General features: G+C 37.4%; 1 protein-coding gene across 1 annotated transcript in view; it reads right to left on the reverse strand.

Moving 5' to 3' along the window:
• Positions 1-14,674, reverse strand: part of PPARG (peroxisome proliferator activated receptor gamma) — a 131,724-nt gene that overhangs the window by 93,650 nt on the left and 23,400 nt on the right. Inside the window, exon 2 of the mRNA XM_081246425.1 lies at positions 14,142-14,215. The gene's annotated coding sequence lies outside the window, so the exon portion shown is untranslated. The remainder of the gene's footprint in view (positions 1-14,141; positions 14,216-14,674) is intronic.

A 14,674-nucleotide genomic window follows, 5' to 3' on the forward strand; every position in this document is an offset into this window, starting at 1 on the left:
CTGATTTCCTATTACCCTTTTTATCTCCTTCTAGCAGAGGTGATAATAAATGATTAAGTGGCTATCAGAATCCAGGAGAGAAAGGTTAGAGCACAATTGTTCTCCCCTGTAGGTTCTAAGAGCAGAAAACAATACTATTTATTCCTATTTTTACCTTACAGTGTTTTGCAAGAAACAACAGAGCTTTGCCAGTGCTATTTAGATGCTAAAGAATTATTTTTATTTGTTCAGTTTGTTTGCTTTGTTTTTTAACTTGATGAGTGATTCTGATGGAAGCAAGTGCCATTCTTGGCTGAAATATCCTGGGATTTTAACACCTCTTTTATGGTATGAATATATGTTTCAAAGGACTTTCCCAAATGTAACTCAACTGTACTGTGAACAGTGACCTCTTACTACCTCTTCAGACTTTGGGTCTGAGACCTTTCTCAACAGAGCCAGAAAAGCATGCACGCCAGCTGCCATCTTAACGTGCTCTGCTGTGGTCCTCCTTCTCTTTTGATTTGGGCTCCTCACTCTGTTAAAAAAACTTGCCAAGTAAGTAGAAAGAGAAGTATCTTTAGTTTTTCTCAGGCTGTTTGGAATTAAACCCCTGAGTGCAGAAAGGTGACACCTATTTGTAATAAATATTCTGTTCTTCGTGGCTTCCCTTCCCTGACTTCTTACTGAATGCCCAGAGGCCAGGTTCTTGAATTGCCTAAATATAAACAAAATGCTTGTTTCCTGATGGAGACCTCATCTGCCAAGATTCCACTCAGTCTACTGATTTATAGGTGGTTCTAACTCTCTAAGTCCAGAAGATTGTAGCAGGAGTGGTGACACTGCCTATGTTCAGGCAAACAGAACCGCTAAAATAAAATCAACAGCAGTCCAAAGAGGAAGAAGCAAATTGGGTTAAAACATCCAGTTTCCTTCTCTTTTACCACTTGATTCTTTTCACTCTACCTCTCATATTTCAAATTACAAGATAACCTCTTTCAACACGACTTGTTCATATACCACAGTAAATTGGTCACTCAAAATAATATGGTGAGAGTGCATATTTTGAAAAAAATAAGCAAATACTTAAAACAGAACAAACTTTTAAGGAGAAATAAAAATCAATCTTCCTTCATGTTCATGTTTTCATAGGATGGCTGATCCTATAAGCTATGCTACTTACTATCTTGACTCAAAACCCAAGATAACTGTAAAGCTTCCACTGATCATTCAATTTTTGGATACTTGGTTATCTTGCCCACTATTTCAGTTTCTATCCAAGAATCAAACAGCCATTTATTAAAGTCAGCATTTTCATGTATCCCATGTAAACAAATAGTCTTAATCTCTACCTCAGGGAAAGGGAAGACCAATGACAATCTGCAGACTTGAAGCTTGGTAATGAAAGAGAGTCAGATATCTTCAGGTCACCAGATCGCTGAAGACAGAGTCTGCTAACAGTGAAATGTCAGCTCTGGTTTTAATTCCTACCAGAGAGATAAGAATCAGTAATTCCCAAAGTACTACTAAGTAAAACTGACAATATTCTGGAAAGTAATATAAAGTCTATAAAAGTATGCATTTGGAAAAATATTCCTGCAGTCAATCTTCACACTGAAGTACATTAGCCAGAGATAGTTCTGTTGATTTTGTTACAGCTGCAACTTTTCCAATGTACGAAGCATTAAAGTTACAAACTGGCTTGCTGGTTGAGTGGTCTGGAAAAAGTATATTCTGTCTCACTGGACTGCTGTAAATTTAAATCCATTTCTTCTATTTCTCAGCTCACTTTGGCAGGATACTTGTAGCTAAAAGTGTAATAAACTATATTGTCATACTTCAGGGTTTTTACAACTCCATCTACCATATTTGGAAGTGGGGGGTGGAGCAAGAACTCATAAGGAAGTAAAGGGTATTATGGTGACATTTTGTAACCTTTAGCTAGCTAGGGACAACTGAAATCATGTGTTTAAGATGGGAAGCATTACTAATTTGGGATGATTTCTTGTGGCTTTTTTTTTTTTACACCAGCATCACTAAATTTGTTCAGGAATAGATTTCTGTTTTTCTTTAAATCATTTTCCCTCCATAATACAAAACACGATTCCTTTGAATAAAGGCAATATTCTTGGTAAAATTTAAACTGACAAAAGATGGGAAACGAGATTACTAATTAATTTGGAAGTTTCTACAAAAGATAATTTTGAAAAACGCTAAGACTTCCATTAACTGTCAGTCAAATCACCAAGTATAGTTCCCTTTCTACAAAAAACCAACATAGTAACCAAATGAAAAAAACAATTAAAATGATACAGATACATTGAAAAGTGACTATCTTGACATAATTAACACACCCCTGAATTGTCATGGAGGAGAAGGGAGACCAAAGGGGAGAAAAAGCAGGGGAAGCCTATTTAGTGGCAACACTTTATTTTGTAATTCAACTTTCATTCATTTAATATGTATTTATTGAGTTGTTATTATGTATCAAGCATTATGCTCGATGCTGAGGACATATCAGAGAATAGGATAGAGGTCCTTGCCTTCAAGAGTTTACAGTTAGTAACACACTGACATTCTAATAACTTTTAATAAGGGGGAAAAGGAATACAGCCAGAAATTTTGAATTGAGGACTTAAAATTCTAAACATTTCCTTTGTATCTCTAATTTTAGTTATTCCTACAAGTTCCTTTGATATATAAAGCTATATGATTGCCCTCTCTGTGAACAGATCAAGGCTGTCACATTCCACAATGCTTAGAAAATTAACTATTGGAAGGGTCCCTAGAGACCCATTTGTCTTCTCTATCCTAATCTGTCAACGTATGGGAAAACTAAGGCCAGAAGAGGGGAAGTGATTGATTGAGGTCACGTATCCACCATGTCTATTTTTATGTGCTTTTTTCCAAGTAAGTTATAACTTTGGAGGTATCATTACAACTAGTGCTTTTAAACAATCTATGTTTTAGGGCTTCCCTGGTGGCGCAGTGGTTGACAGTCTGCCTGCCAATGCAGGGGACGCGGGTTCGTGCCCCGGTCCAGGAAGATCCCACATGCTGCAGAGCGGCTGGGCCCATAAGCCATGGCCGCTGAGCCTGCGTGTCCGGAGCCTGTGCTCCGCAACGGGAGAGGCCACAACAATGAGAGGCCTGCGTACCGCAAAAAGAAAAAAAATCTATGTTTTAGAAAACAAACTTGTGGTTACCAAAGGGGAAAGGCGGGGGTGGGGAGGGATAAATTAGGAATTTGGGATTAACATATACACACTACTATGTACAAAATAGATAACCAACAAGGACCCACTGTATAGCACAGGGAACTATACTCAGTATTTTGTAATAACCTATAAGGGAAAAGAATCTGAAGAGGAATATATATATATATGTATAACTGAATCACTTTGCTGTACACCTGAAACCAACACAACACTGTAAATCAACTACACTTCAATTAAAAATAAATAACTGGGTTTCCCTGGTGGCGCAGTAGTTAAGAATCTGCCTGCCAATGCAGGGGACACAGGTTCGAGCCCTGGTCCAGGAAGATCCCACATGCCAAGGAGCAACTAAGCCCGTGCGCCACAACTACTGAGCCTGTGCTCTAGAGCCCGCAAGCCACAACTACTGAAGCCCACATGCTTAGAGCCCATGCTCCGCAACAAGAGAAGCCACTGCAACGAGAAGCCCGCATGCAGCAACGAAGACCCAACACAGCCAAAAATAAATAAATAAATTAAATTAAATTTTAAAAATATTCTTTAATAAATAAATAACTAAATAGGGGACTTCCCTGGTGGTCCAGGGGTTAAAACTCCACACTCCCAACACAGGGGGCCTGGGTTCAATCCCTGATCCCTGATGGGAGAACTAAGATCCCACATGCCGTGTGGCACAGCCAAAAAGTTAAATAAATAAATAGGAAAAAAATAAGTAAATTAAAAAAAAAAATCTTTACCTGACACCTTTTTCCTTTACCCTTCTTCTGGTCTCCACTGTGACACTAACCTCCAAACTTGGTGGAAGCAGTCTTTTCTCACAGGGTCTGCCTCTTCTTTTTTTTTTTTTTTTTTTTTTGCGTTACGTGGGCCTCTCACTGTTGTGGCCTCTCCCGTTGCGGAGCACAGGCTCCGGACACGCAGGCTCAGCGGCCATGGCTCACAGGCCCAACCGCTCCGCGGCATGTGGGATCTTCCCGGACCGGGGCATGAACCTGTGTCCCCTGCGTCAGCAGGCGGACTCTCAACCACTGCGCCACCGGGGAAGCCCTCTGCCTCTTCTTAATGTCTTTCCTGAGGCCTCAGCCCTGTACTACCTCCTCCTTGATTTGCACTCTTCCCTCCCTTCCCTGATTCAGCTTTTCTAGGAGAGCTGTCCGATTGGCTGCCTCAGTCCTCAGTGGCCTAAAATCTCTCCCTCCATTCACACACCACCTATTACCTTCTAACCTCCCCAAATACCCATTCCTCCGACTGTACTTAAGCTATAATCTTAAACAATGATCTCCTCCTTGCAGCTGTTAATGGCATTACTCCTTTTTTCATTCTTCTTGACAGCTCACTGTCATTTTACAATATTTCAGTAAAAAAAAAATATGTGAGCTTGGGAGTCAGAAGGATCTCAGTTTAAATTATATTCCTCCTGGCACTGGCAGTATGCCCTTAGACACGTTATTTCACCTGCTAAACTTCACTTCATTCATCTGTAAAATGGGGGTAATCATAATTCCTATGTGACAGCGTTGCTTTGAGGATGAAATAAGATTGTACACCTGAAGTTGCTCACCCAATGCCCGGTCCATAGGAGGCACTAAGGGTTGTGTTCTTTTCCTCTTCTTCAAGCTCTCCTAGTTTGGCAGTGATGACCCTATCTACTCTTGCCACTCTCTCATCTTCCCCTTTTAAACTTGACCTGTGTGCTGCTTCCTGAGAAGCCTTCTTCACTCTATGCTCATGACACCCAAAACAACGTGTCTCGTTCTGGCCTCTGAAACGAGGTTCAGTCCCAAATCTTCACCTCTCTCTAGGGCTTACTGAGATACTCCACCTTCACCAAATTCAGCAAGTCTGAAATCAACCTCATCTTTCTTCCCCCAAACAGAGTCCCTCTCCCATATTTCTTCCACCTCTCTATACATCAGCCCAGAGTTCATTTTTGACTCTTCTTTCTCTTTCATCCTCTTTATTTTTTATTCACTCACCAAATCCTAAATTATCAAAATATCTCTTTCACTTGTGCCAACCAAACGGAGCTTCTGTCACACCACTTCCCTCTCCCCAAATCTGCAAGTTCCCCAATGCCTCCTAGACGCAATCCAAGTTCCTCGCTCTAGCCTTTGTATCCTGCCGAGCTCAGCCCTTTTCCCCTCTTACGTGAACCTCCCACTGACTCTAGAGTACAGTGTGCCCCTGACATCCTGAGATTCCTGCCCCATGATGCTCCTCGTGTTTAAAATTTCCAGCTCTTCCTTCTCATGTTTCCGCATCCACACTTTCGGGGTTCAGCTCAGGTGCAAGCACTTCGTGAAACAACCACTGACTATTCCAGCTCTGCAGATGTGCTTTCTTCTATGAACTTGCACTATATGTTTTCCCTCAAACACACATCACCCAGCTCTGTGATTTAATTCTTTCATCTGGTCTGTGTTGGTATTGCCCTTGAAACGAGACTGTGAGGGAGGAATGGCCTAATTCCACTTTGTCTAGAACAGGGCTGGATATAGAAAAGCAGCTTGGAAATACTTGTTTAATAAACAACGTATACAAATAGGAACAGCAACAACAATAAAACCTCCGTATGAATAACTGTTGTAGCCCTTTACCTGACTTAGCAGCCCTGCTTCAAATGCTATAGAAGATTGAAAGGCCATAACAAGTCTGTGAGCTGAATATTCCTCATCCCTGAATTACATAGGCAAAAAGTAGCTGATAAGGTATCTATGTGCTTTTATGGACTCATTTTCAACATCTGCAAAAAAATTAAAAATGAAAGGCAGAGGAGGAGTTGAAGAAGAAGGAGGAGGAGGGGGAGGGGGGAGATGGAGAGGAGAAGCAGCAGCGGCAGCCCCCACCTGTGCAGAAGTTAAATCTACAAAATTGCAAAATACATATTATATCACAGAATTTTCTTACTTCAATTTTGCATCATGTTTTGCATCTCTCATTGGTAAATTTAAAAATAACATTTAGGCAAGAATGCTAATAGCATTATGCTTAATTAGCAGACATAAAAGTATATCTGAATCATTTAATTTTAATTACATTATAATTGTAACACTTGCATAATCCTTGCTAGGAACTGTTTTAAGTGCTAGGGACACCCAGAAGATAGTCTCTGTCTTCAAGAAGCTCACTCCAGGGACTTCCCTGGTTGCGCAGTGGTTAGGAATCCGCCTGCCAATGCAGGGGACATGGGTTTGAGCCCTGGTCTGGGAAGATCCCACACGCCACAGAGCAACTAAGCCCGTGCACCACAACTACTGAGCCTGCGTGCCACAACTAATGAAGTCCGCGTGCCTAGAGCCCGTGCTCCGCATCAAGAGAAGCCACCACAATGAGAAGCCCATGCACCACAAAGAGTAGCCCCCACTCACCACAACTAGAGAAATGCCGCACGCAGCAACGAAGACCCAACACAGCCAAAAATAAATAAATTTATATAGAAAAACAAAATAAGACTGAATTAAGAGAAAGATTAAAAAAAAAAAGAAGCTCACTCCATAAAATTAACTACAAAGCCAACAATAATCCAATATGATAATTGGTACATTCCAGGCATGAACCCAGTGCTGTGAGAGGAACACTGATGAGCCATCTGGAGTGGCTGAGCCCTAATACCCATGATGCAAAGGGAGGCAGTGAGACCGAGGGGGTAGGTTGAGGTAGACCACGAAGTCTGTAATGCTCCCAGGAGGGGGGGTGAAATGCAAACACAGTGTTTGAGAAAGAACTCTGTCTACTTGGAGGATGAAATGGAAATGGTGCATTGAGTCGGAGAGACAATTTGCAATAACTCAGGTGAGGAATAAGGAAAATCTGAACTAAGACAACATCGATGGAAATTAAAAAGTTGGAAAAACAAATTTATAATAGCAACAATCAGTAGGTTCACACATAAAGATTTTTTCCCCACTACAGCAGGGAGCAGAAGTGTTCAAAGAATTTATTCTCCTTAGACTCTTACTTGCTGTTGCTAGTACTATTATTCCAAAGTCTGATGGATGAAAGGATGAGAATAGTTACTCCACATATTGAGAACACAAGTTGGCAACATCGTTAACTTTCACTCATGACTTAGGGTGAAAGTCAAGTCACCTCATCACATTCCAGCCACCACTCATCCCAGTTCTTAAAAGGATGTGAACTTAAAGGAAGTTAGTCTACTTTGTGGGACTGCTTCCAATAAGCACTTTTTCTGGTGAATGTGGGATAGGGTACAGATCTGTTGCATTTCACCCTTTTCATGTAGGTGCATAAAATAAAATTTTAAAAATGAATTAGCACAATGAAAGACCTTAATGCCTTTCCTGAACAAAGATATTACAGAGATATTGAATAGTTGCAGAGATTCTTTGAACATATGCCATATCACACAGATAAGCATTTTATTTCCTCATTTGGAAAAGATGAAAACTCAAGGCAATGATTAGAGTAATATCTTAAAGATATACAGTGCTGTAAAAATTTTCTAAGCACTGAATATATTTAATCTTACTTGATCCTCACAATCAATATCTTAACAGGTAAGGAAATTGAGGTCCAGAATATTTAAGCGATTGCCAATTAACAGAAAAGGACAGACTACAACCCAGGTGTCCTGATGTTCAGGTGTCAACTTTCAGGTGTCCTGGAAGCAGCAACTCTCTCTAGAATTATATACTTAGGGTTCTTCCAAAGTATAACGGGAGGTCAGGGCTGGTAAAATCACTTTCTCTGTTTGTATATAATTATTATAATACTTCCTAAATAATACTCCTTATATTTTCAGTGAAAGTAACAAAAAGCATTTTGTGGTTTATTATTCATGCTAGATTTCTCTGGATATTCAAAATGGATCACTAAAAAAAAATTAGGTCTTGTCAATTGTACTTATTCTTCAGTGGTTATTTCTGTACACAAAAGTACTCTCAATTTTATGATGCTATCTGGAAGAAGTTCAACAACACATTGTTAATACTCTACTGCTACAAAATAATTTTAAAGCTCCATGGGAATTTAGATTTGCACAAGTTATTAGGATGTGACCTTTCCCTTAGATTTCTTATTTTAGGATCAACTTAACATGGTATTTCCCCAGTGGGAACTGTTGTACTTCCTTCGCAGATAAGAAAAATAGCAATCACAAATTATAGTGAGTAAACTTAGGGAAACATATATTTCTGTGATGCAGATGAAACTGAAATCATAAAAGGGGGCCACACGACTTATTCCTTGGGTTTGAGAGGAAAGCCAAGTGGCTTGCTAACAAAAGAAAACAAGTCATGCCATTATGGTATTTCCCTGAAATTTATACCTAATTGTTTGTCCCAGCTACCAAGTCTTATGACTTTTAAAGATTATTAAAGATGTTTACGTCACTAAATTTCCTATGTCCTGTCTACTGGGAGTATAAAAGGTTAAAAATATCAAGCTTTTAATAATTTAAATGATTTCAGATCACAGGATCTGGACTGAAGGACAAGGAGTTCATAAGTGTGAAGAAAAAAAAATCAAAACAACAACTAGAATAACACAGAGATCACAGTTGCTTCCCATTATGGTCCATGGAATAACAGTGGCCTCCAATGTTTGAGCTCTTACTATATGATACTGTGGCAGAATTTATGCACATTATTGGTAACATATGAGTTACTGGGAGTATCCAAAAAATCAAGCATACTACAGCTAGGACTGCAGAGCTCATTATTGGCAATTTTTTTAAAAAAGGTAAACAAAATCATCGAAGGAGAGATTAGGAAGATGTACATTTTTCCTGCCAAAATCAATAATTTTACACACTGTTAGTTCATGAAAACACTAAAATTAAGAAATTACAAAAAGATTAAAAATTTTTTTTCTCTTATGAGAATGAAAGTGCGGTTATAAATGAAAATCAAGTAATCGCCAAAAGTAATTTCTTGTATCCTCTTCTATCAGACATTTGTACAGTAGGTTTTATTAAAATTAGTACTTGAGAACAAACACTGCTTTATTGAAATTATTACTCAAGAGTCTCAAATAATCAAACCCCTCCCCCACCATGCATTCTTCAGTTTAATGAACTGTTAAAATCAGAGAAGTTCTTTTAAGCTTAATTTTTAGGAATTAACCCTCTACATTTTATAACAGTGACTCATGTTTTAAGTAAAGATAGTACTCATTGTGATCAACTTACATGTTTTTCCAGAAGATATTTATTATACAGTTTAGACACAGCTGGGTTTTAAAATATTGTTTTTGAATGAAAAGATAATTTAGAAATCATTTATCACAATCCCTTAGTTTTATAGACAGTGAGGGTCAGGGATAGCAGTGTATTTACTTTCTCAAATACCACATACACATATTTAAAAACCTATGTATATGTATTAAGAACTGGAAGGCAACTTGTAGAAATTAAAATAGTTTCAATAAGGATGTTAAGATTATAGATAATTTTTTTGTTTAAAATGTTTATTGTTGTTGTTATTACATTGCTTATTTGATATTAAAAAATACAATACACTGCATTGTAGTTAAAACTGTAATCTCTATTTCTCTAGTTCATTAACTATAACACTTAACCCCCAAATGAAAGTTCAGAATAAAAAGGAAAAACAAACACCCATAATCTTTTTTCTATTCATTGTACATTTTAACCATATGATTTTGCATCTTAAAATTTTCTCTTATCATTGTATCTTTATTCTAAAATTACAATTCACCTCAAATATTTAAACCACAGATTAAAAATATTGGATTGAAATAAATCCTTTAACAAAATTGATTTGTATCCTTCTCTCTGGATGTGCTACTTTGTTAAACCTTCATTTTTGCAAGCAATCATTCCTTATAACAACTAGCAACATGTAGACTTAAAGGCCATAGGGACCTGCAGCACAGGTTTTAAATCTGATTTAAATTTGGTATAGCCTCAAGAAATAATCTGCAATTTCATTGCAACCAAGTTGGTTTTTTCCTAACCCAAAACATAAACAACACCCCCATCACAATCCAAAAAACCAAAAACTACCCAAAACCCCATATTATGCTAATATCTAAACAACTGGTGAAAACTCCTCACTCTCCACCCTCATTCCGCTGTCAAACACACAGAGCCAGAGCTAAATGATAATAGATTTAAATGAACAGAAATCATTTAAACATATGCTTTGGAAATATGTTTTTGTTCATTTTGCTACTAATATATCCTCAAAGCAATGTGAAATGTCATAAAAATGAATAATGTAGGAGTAATATAGTTGCTCAAACCCTTTAACATAGAAACTCCTCTTAAAGCAATTTATCTGAAGAAAATGATTTTTTCAAAAGTGAAATACGTGCATGAAGATATTCACTATACGTAACTGTGTAAGAATAAACAGTAATTGTATAATAATAAAAAATTAGAAGCCACCTGAAAACTGGCTTAGTAAATTCTGTGAGATCACTAATATGGACCACTGTGTTGCCATTATGAAATCTGAAAGCCAGGTAAAAAGGAAGAAAGACATGTAATCTAACAGTGAAAGAAGCAGAAATGCTACATATACTGTAACTGTTAGTAATTTTAAAATGTATACATGTCAACCAGAACTGAAAGAAACTATACAGAAGTTAGAATAGTAGTTTATGTGTGATTAAGTGTGGTCTTTTTATTTTAAAAGATATTTTCACAGCTTTTCAGTAACAACAACGTCTTACAAGAATTTAATGTAAAATGAAACAAACCCAAGGGCCCAAATTCAAAAGCCAAAGTCATTTATCTGTCCTAGTTCCTAATCTTACTTCTGTTTGTACCACCTCCCCACCTTTAATATTTTAGAACCCTATCTATGTTCCAGTCCTGCAGCCCTGAATTCATACATAGCAGCATAGCTAAGCAGAGAGTTTATTTACAGAGGGCAGGCCTGAACTCTGCATGTGAGCACATACAAAAGACGATAAAGATCGTCGTGTCCTATTAGTAATTTACAGAATTGTGATTTGCTCCACCCAGTACACCTATAATTGAATTCCTCAGCCATAAAATCATTGGGACCAAACAAGTTCAGATATCTTTTATCTAAACCCTTTTTTTCTCCCTTACCATCAGTTAACATATTTCTTATGGGGCTTTTCTTCTTTTTATAGATTCATTTGTCTTAGTTATAAATTAACCCACAAGCAACTCTCCCAACCACCCAGCTCTACTGTTTCCTGTGTACCAGGTTCCTTTCTACTTGCACTATTTATGATATAGGGGCCATTTAAACTGCCGGTTGGTAAATAATGTCCAGGAAATCATCTCTAGATTTTTAAAAAAGATTCCTCCTAAGGAGAAATGCCCCCAAGCAGAGATTCTCCTCATAGCTGGGCACCCCGGAAAGAAGTGGAATGGAACTGCTGAAGACACCTATTTCTTTTTCACTTCTTAAAATTGTGGTAAAAGATACATTACATAAAAATTGACCATTTTAAGCATTTAAAAATGTACAGTGCTGTGGCATTAAGTACATTCAGACTGCTGTGCATCCATCACTACCATGCAGAACTTTTTCATCTTCCCAAACTGAAACTACGTTCCCTTGAAACACTAACTCCCCATCCCCCACTCCTCCCAGCTCCTGGTCACCACCACCCTACTTGCTGTCTCTATGAATTTGACTACTTTAGATGCCACTTCTGTTTTTTCTTGTTTCGCCTAAAGGGTGTGAACTAGTGTAGTTTCCAAAATTGGTTGAACACATAAAAGAGTTGCCGGCAAAAACTCTTCAGGGAAGAACTCTTATACTTAGCATTTTGTTTTTCATGCCCAAACGCTTGAATTCAGACCAAACACTCATTTCCAGACGCCAGAGTACATACTTGCCCCTTACTTGGTCTTTCAAGAGTCTGGTCTTTTGATTTATCTATTTTTTTAAAATTAAACTGATTTTCAAAGCAAACTTAATACAGCTATTGATTTTCTTTAAGAATCAAAGTTCCCTTAGTACTGCTTATATTCACAGAATTCCCAGACATTTTACCGAAAAACAGCATGATCTTCTCTCATCTCCACCATTCAAATACAAGACTACTAACTCTAAGTGCTTGTTCAAATGTTGTCCTGGGTAAAGAAGACTGGTGGACCAAGAAATCATTAATGAAATCTAAAGACTTGGTTTGAACACTGAAATCACACCCTGACTGTCACCAACTAAAAATTTTGCTCAGAGGTGGTTTGTGAGGACTCAGAGCCTTGTGGGTTTTTTTCCCCACTCACAGGTTTTCTAGGGGCTGGAAGTAAGTGGCTCGAGAACTAAGTGGAGAGCAAACCTGTGGAGGTGAGGATGGCTCTGTGTATGGACAGGATTAAGAAACAGCTCAAGGAGTATCCTTGATGACAGGAATGTTCTAAGGTTGGCAAACAAACAGAAACTCACTCTAAAAATCAGTAGAAGTCTAACGAGAATGATTACTGAGTGACTCCAATGTAACTTTTAAAGAACTTTTCATCTTGAAATAATTTGAGGTTTACAGAAAAGTTGCATAGATACTCCAGACAATTCCCACGTCACTTTCACCGGGCTTCCTACTGTTAACATTTTACAACCACAGCCCAATGAGGAAAACTAATAAATGAAAATTGGCACACTACTATAAACGGCTTTATCTGGATTTCGCCAGTTTTTCCACTCATGCCCTTCCTCAGTTCCAGGACCCAATCCAGGGTCCCACATTGCATTTTGTTGCCATTGCTCCTTATTTCCTCCAGTTCCACAGTCTTTTCTTTTCCTTTTTTTTTTTTTAAAGTGGCTTTATTGAGGTATAGTTGGCATACAGAAAAGTGCACATATTTAATGTATAGTTCCCCAGATTTTTCTTGTCTTCCATGCCCTTGATGCTGTTGAAGAATGCTGGTGAGGTATTTTGTAGAATGCCTCTCTATTTAGATTTGCCTAACATTTTCTCATGGTTCAACTGTCGTTATGAATTTTGGGGACGAATACTGAAGACCTGATGTGTCCTTTTTGGGGGTATATAAGCTCAAAATGTCTTAGTACTGTAGATAACCTATTAACCTGGATCACTTGGTTAAAGTGGTGTCTGCCAGGATTCTTCTGCTTAAAGTCACTACTTTTCTCTTTGTAACTTATAAATATTTAAAGGGAGATACTTTGAGGTTCTGTCCATATTCTGCTCCACCTTTCACCTTCTAATTTGAGTATTCATCAGTGGGTTCTGCCTGTAGCAGTAACTGCTGCTGAGGTTCTCTGATGGCAATTTTCCATTTCCCTTATTCCTTTAACATTTACTAATTTAAATTCTTCTGTAAGGAAAAGTTCTCCTCCTTCAGTTTATTCATTCAGTCATTTATTTATATCAGTATGGAATCATGTATATATATATTTTATTTGGGGGGTTATAATCCAGTGCTATAGTTTAAAAAATTTTTATTTATATTTATCAAATATATTTTATATATACATATTTATATTTATCAAATTATTTATATTTATCAAATTATTCCAGCTTTGGCCATTGGGAGCTGGAATAATTTGAAAAATAAAATAAATAACTATAGTACTGGATTTTAATTCCCCAAATAAAATATATAGGCATGGGCATTGGATAAATTAAGCTACTTTCTCCTTTGTGACCTGGGATCATAGTTGCATGGCCTACGGAGAATCAGGAAAGATATTTTAATTTTTGTCTCAATTCAATTACAAGTAACACATGAACCTAATATAATGTACTTGTACTGAGACTTATTTCTAAGGATTTGTGTTATTTCTCAACCCCTAGGTTTGTTTTGTTTTGTCTATCTTCGTTTTGTCTTAGACAAATATGTTACTGTGCTTTCCTTCCACTGACTGGTAAATTATACAGTAGAAAGTATTCTGATAGTCAAAATAAAAGCTCTCTAAGAAATTTTACAATAAAATACTATGAAGCATTTGCATGTTGTTTAAAAAAGACCCTTCTAAATACAAATTTAGTACAATAAATTCTGAGTTTACCTACCGTTAAAGGGCAACTCTTGTTTAAGGAAATGGTCTTTTTGTATGTCTGTGGCTTAGAGTTGGCTTCTTTCAAATCTGAACAATTAAAAAGAAAAAAGATTTTTAATATACACACATATTCAAAATTCTTAGACAACCTAGGATACCAAAATGTACAAGCACAAATGAATGTATTTTCTCTGTTGGATTTCATCATGACTGTTTGCTTTCCCTGAGCTTAGAATGCTTTGTATTCTCTAGAAGCAACCAACAGACTGACTTGTAAATCATTCAGGGCTGGAGAATCTTCCTAAAGAGACATGGATTAGATTCATTTTGCCTACTCTCCTGTTCTGTCACTGATCATGAGTCAAGGTCCTTTGTCTCATCCATCTTTTATGTCAAATTAATAAAGACACCTACGTTGGGCAGACTTAAGAAAAACTAGATTTTAAAAGGGTTAGTAATGTCAAGGGATAGATGACTGATAAAATTTATACACAGCAAAGATTACATTTATGAAAGTATAAGCTTATTCTAGAGGGCACATGGCTG

This window comes from Mesoplodon bidens (assembly GCF_964165515.1).
Source record: "Mesoplodon bidens genome assembly, chromosome: 10".
In the NCBI taxonomy this organism is placed as follows: Eukaryota; Metazoa; Chordata; class Mammalia; order Artiodactyla; family Ziphiidae; genus Mesoplodon; species Mesoplodon bidens.